The sequence below is a fragment of the Homalodisca vitripennis genome, chromosome X (genome assembly GCF_021130785.1).
Source record: "Homalodisca vitripennis isolate AUS2020 chromosome X, UT_GWSS_2.1, whole genome shotgun sequence".
NCBI classification, from domain to species: domain Eukaryota; kingdom Metazoa; phylum Arthropoda; class Insecta; order Hemiptera; family Cicadellidae; genus Homalodisca; species Homalodisca vitripennis.
The window spans coordinates 158,684,156-158,690,267 of NC_060215.1; positions in this window are offsets into that span (position 1 = coordinate 158,684,156).

The following is a 6,112-nucleotide window of genomic DNA, read 5'->3' on the forward strand; positions in this document are numbered from 1 at the left end:
TTCATGTTAGTACGATACAATAGTTTCAAACGTTTCTTCTTAATATATCAATGTTTATTTGTAATAAAAGTCAAGGTAAATTATTACCTCAAGCTATTAATAATTAGTCTTTGATATCATATTAAATTTATAAATTAAATTTTGTTATTATACTGCCTATTATGTTAAATCATACTGTGTACATGTAGGGTACTTTAACTGTTTATTATTTTCGACAGTGTTTATTAGCCTTTGATATGAACAGTCAAGCTTACAATTCTCATGATTTTATAGCCAGAAATTGCATAAATACAGGTAGATTCATTATCCCCTAGAGTATTGTTGCTTAATCAGCTGAATATACATTCTAGCATAATATTTTCTTTGCTTCAAACTAACAAAAACCTAATGTGTTTATTTTTAAATGTTTCATTGTTGTTTTTCATTTGTATGTAAATGTCCATTTCAATTGCTACTGAGAACTGTTGTTATCTGATGTTCTCTGTTGGTTGAACATATTAATCAGGTAATTTAAGTAAGTTAGTTTTAGTAATTTAATTAACTAACTATAAGAAAAATGAACTGATTTTAATTGATTGGATGATACTACACTTGTCAACTTGGATAATTTCTCTGATTTAAGGTTTTATATGTTCATAATAACATTAACCAATTATGTGATATACCTATATACCTATCGATAAGAAGCTTGCTGGGTCCATAACTATTTTGCAGTGAATGTGTTCAAGGGCTTTTGGGATTTGGTATGGGTACACTTCTGGACTGCGCCCGGAGCCTGGTGGACTTATTGCCGAGCCGCTAGTGGGTACTCCAGCTTGCACTACCCTGACACTGGCATCTGCTCCTAGCCGTGCCGCCTTACACCTACCACTACCGCACCGCGGATCCGCTCTCGCCGCGCCGCGCTCTTCCGCGCCACGGTCTGGACCGGACGTAGTAGGCCTTTTGTGTTGTGACTCCCAGTTGGTGAGTACAGACTTGGATTATTTCACAGAGTGCTCTTATGGATTAGTGAGTCGGACGCGGACTGATGTCTAATTCTGGACCAGGAGCCTTTGTATTGTGGAAGGAGCCCTTAAAATTTGGTTCAACGCTACCCTCCAGACGTTAACTGCACACCTTAGTGCATTATAGTATATCTTTAGTATATTTACTTGTGTCGTCTATTATTTACATGTCTAGGCCATTTATTGCATGTGGTTTATTGTATTTATTTATGTATGTTGAATGTTGTTTTGAGGAAGTGGAGCGCTCCCTACCATAAATAGAGTTCATTTAGCCATTTGTAATTCTCTCTAATAAGTGGTAACATTGTATCTTCGCTATATTTGTTGTTGATTATTTTCTGTCTAAAGCATTTACTTACTGTAAGGCTGGATTACTTGTGATAATGTCATACAATTCCTGCACATAAATACTTAGTTTAATTGCAAACATTTGAGTGTTTTGTTTCTTTTGTTCAGTCCTAGTAACTGGATTTAGATAACCTCGCATAAGTATTAGGGGTCTATATTTAACCTTATATTAAGAATATTTCAATACAACTATCTGTGTAGTCCAAAGGCCTGGTTGACAAAAAATAGCTTTAGTGTATGGTAGTAGGGAGCCTGATTGGTACTTTCCTTGGAGCAGGGGTACTGTTCCTTGTTGGAGCCCTGCCTGTTACCTGTCCTACAACAAGGTGGCGCCCTTTCCCTCACCGAGCAACCTTAAAGAAGAAGAAGTACTAATCGTAGGTTACCCTTTACCCTTACGGCGCGCTGTCAAGGACCACCCCCTTTCTCCACTGAGTGATACGCAAATGGGTACTCCCCGCTTGCACACCCTACACTGGCATCCCGCTCCTACCGTGCCGCCTTACACCCACCACTACCGCAAACCCCGGATCCGCTCTCGCCCCCGCCGCGCTCTTCCGCGCCAAAGGGCTGGGCCGGACGTAGTAGGCCTTTTTTGTTTTTGACTCCCCCTTTGGGGAGTACAGACTTGGGTTATTTCACAGAGGGGCTCTTATGGGTTAGTGAGTCGGGCGGGGGCTGAGTCTAATTCTGGACCAGGGGCCTTTGTATTGTGGAAGGAGCCCTTAAAATTTGGGGTTTAACGCTACCCTCCAGACGGGTTTTCTCACACCTTAGTGCCTTAATATATCTTTTTGTATATTTACTTGGGGTCGGGCCCATTTTTTACATTCTAAGGGTTTTTTTTGCAGTGGGTTTTTTGTATTTTATTTATTATTTGAATGTTTTTTTGAGGAAGTGGGGCGCCCCAAACCCTAAATAAGTTCATTTAGCCATTTGTAATTCTCTCTAAAAGTTTTGGGAACATTGTTTCTTCGCTATATTTTTGTTGAAATTTTTTTTCTTCTAAAGCATTTATTACTGTAAGGCTGGATTTTCCTTTTTTGATAATTTCATACAAAATTTCCCGCACATCCCCCCCACCCCCCCCCCCCCCACACCCTCCCACCCCACCACCACCATCACCAACCTACACTCACACCCCCCACCCCAACCCCCCCCCACCCCCCTCCCCCCCCACCCCCCCCCCACCACCCAAAGGGGGGGTTTTCCCCTTGTTAGATAAGGTCAAAATCAAAATCAAAATGTCTTTATTACGTGAACATTAAGTACCAGTAATTTGTCAAAAAGAACAATGGAAATCCACTTGAGTGAAGACATGAAGGCGAAACAGGGGACGACCAAGCCACTCTCTCAACCCCAGTAAGTCTGATTGAACGTCATTTCCCTGAATACATTTCCAGCCACGGCAGGGAAAGGAACCCACCCGACTCGTCAGTGTGTGATTTGCAGCAGACGTGCGGGACGCACGCGGTAAGAAGATCCGCAGGGAATCCAGATACCATTGCCCAGACTGCAACGTTGCCATTGTGTGTAAACCCCATGTTTTCGGGTATACCATACCGTCGTTTGACATATAACATTTTCATTGCTACCTGTTATAGACTAAGTTTTTTGACCTTTTCATGTTTGTGAAGTAGCCGTGTCAATGATTTCATTTTTTCTGCGTTTTATCAAATATATAATCCTATTGTTTACCTAAATTTGTTTTTTTTTTTTCTCCCCGTATTGTTTTCAAAAACATAATTGATCACTTATGTATAATAGCATAAATGTTTAGTATATACATAATATAGCATACGAAATATAAATTTACTTTATATTTATATGTGTGTTAGAATTACTTAATTTATGTGCAAGCTTTTACATTTACAGATATTGTTATAGTTATATTATATATATAATTTCATATACATCAATATATTTTACTATGAATTACTTTCAAACTCGTAAGCTTTTACTTTTACATACTACATTATTTGAGTATACATAGATTGAATATATATACTGTAATATATATTATATATATATATATATATATATATATATATATATATATATATATATACTGTATATATATATATATATAAAGATTATTTATATATATATATATATAAAGATTATTTATATATATATATATATATATATATATATATATATATATATTCTAATATATAATTTTAAGCTTGGCTTTTATAATATATATTATTGATTGCTATCACATGAATCGAATACCCAATTATATGAGCTAAAATTACTCATGTATATACGTTTACTAGCATTGCCGAGATATCTCGGGTTAATCCTTATAGGGGTTTTAAAAAATCCAAAAAACACATGATAGACGTAAAAAAAATTTCTTTTTCTAAACAAAGTGATTAGGCATAAAGTAATGTACTTATTTCATCAATAAAAAAACATGACCAAAATGGAACGTTTTTCGCAAAATAACAAGACCGTCAAGTGGTTAAATTAATAAAAAATTATTTCCAAGTGGTGTGCTAATAAGATGAACTCCTCCATGCATGTTAGAAATATAGTTAATGTGCTGTAAAATGAGAAGAAGAAATCAAGAAACTGAATAGAAAGTATCAAGGTTTCTATATGTGACTGAATAAATGATTTATTTCCTATAAACTTACAAAAATTGAATTAACTTAACAATGATAGGAAAGGTACACTGACCTCTTTTACAAGTAGTGAGGTCAGCGAGAGAAAAAAAAAAAAATAAAAATCTAAAATATATTACAACAATTAATATCCTATTTACAGGTTTAAAATAAAATAAATTTCTATGTCTAGCTTCTTAAAACATATCTAAAAATACGAGCTTCTGCAGCGTCCACAATCATTCTGCGGACCTAAATCAATTTATTATATTATACTAATAGTTAATTATTTACACTAATTTTACTTATTTTCTTATTAAAATATATTAAATTATACGGTTATTAACATGTCAAGAATTTACTGATATAGTTATGATAGTATTCTAAATAAACAACTTAATTCTGGTTTTCTAAAAAGCCACTTTTTTACTTGTGCACAGAATGCCATAAAGTTTTCTATCTGCTTAATGTGCAAAGGCAACTGATTAAATATTTTTGGACCAGTGTAGGAAAAGGATTGTCTGAATTGTGATTTATTGACTTTTGGTAACCTAAACAGTTTTAAGATTTATACTTCTGGTAGAATAAATTAAATTGTTACCTCTATTACCACTTCTCAAGTAAAACTACTCCCTCAAAACTTTAAAAACATAAAGATGTTGTATTGGCAAAAATTTAGTTGCGAATAAAGAGGAAAAGAACTCTCTCTGAAGCTTTTTACTTGCTATGACGCAAATAAGTTTATTTTGTGATATTCTTAGTTTATCTATATGCACTTTAAAAGTTCCACCCCAACAACTTATACCATATTGTAAACGGGAATGTGCTAACGCAAAGTATAAATTTCTCAATAAGGATGGATCACAAAAATTTCTTAGATAAAAAAACTTTCTAATCGAGAATTTAATCTTGTTGTGAAGTTCAAATATATGTTTTTCCCATGTAACTTTCTCATCTAAAATAATCCCCAGATACTTAAATGAATTTACTTTTTCTAAAGGTGTACATTTACAGTTATTTATTTTACAAACTTCTGAATGATAAATCAATGGAGTGTCAAAGCAAAATCCTCTAAAATCAAAGTTTATATACTTAGTTTTATTAGTATTGACTATCATTTTATTCTGCAAACACCACCTCCTCAGTAAGAACAAATCATCACCTGCATGCGCCTGTATCAGCTGCTTGTCCTGCCGTGAGTAAAGAAAAGCAACATCATCAGCAAACGCACACACGCTACCATGAAAGTTAAGCTTCAACAGATCATTAACCCTTTTAACCCTGACGTCCTATATATAGGACAGTTGAGTTATTGCCAAAAGTACTGAGGTCCTATATGTAGGACGTCCTTCATCTCTGCTTAAAAAATACCGACGTCCTTTATATAGGACCTTCACTTTTTTTACTTATTGTTATTTTAATTTTGCCTAAGTCTAACCAATTTTAAATCAGCTGTTAGGTAATGAAATTATAAACAAGGAAATATATATAATTTGTAAGTCTTTGAAGACTTGTCTTGGTAGCAGACTGCTTTGAAAGTTGCTTTGTCAGCTGGCTACATGACTCACCTGAACTGTCCCACTGGTGAACAAACTAGATTGCAGTTTAGTTTTGTTTATGATGTGAGTTGGTTATGTAAACTGTAAACATACCAGTAAATATGATTCATGACAATGTTAGTGATACAATTGAACATGTAATTGCTAATTCAGACAACCTAGACCTACCTGCTATTCAAAAAAATGTAAATGATGATAATTTTACACCCTGTAAATAATGATGACAATGATGATTGGACTGTTTGTGATGAAAAAAATGACCCAGACTATGACCATAATAATATTCTATTCTTTGAGACACCTGGGCTAAAGCATTGCCCTCCTCATAATTCAAAACCCATTGATTATTTCTCATTATTTTTTACAGTAAATCTTCTTACCACATTTGTAAATGAAACGAACAGATATGCTATAGGGAGTACATTAGTAAACATTATGACACATTAGCTCCAAATTCAAGTGCAATAATGTGGAAAAAACGTCACTTTACCAGAAAGAAAGCGTTTATTACTGTTCTCTTGAACATGGGACTCAATCCTAAACCCACAATAAAGATGTACTGGTCTACTACAGATTCCCAACATATTTA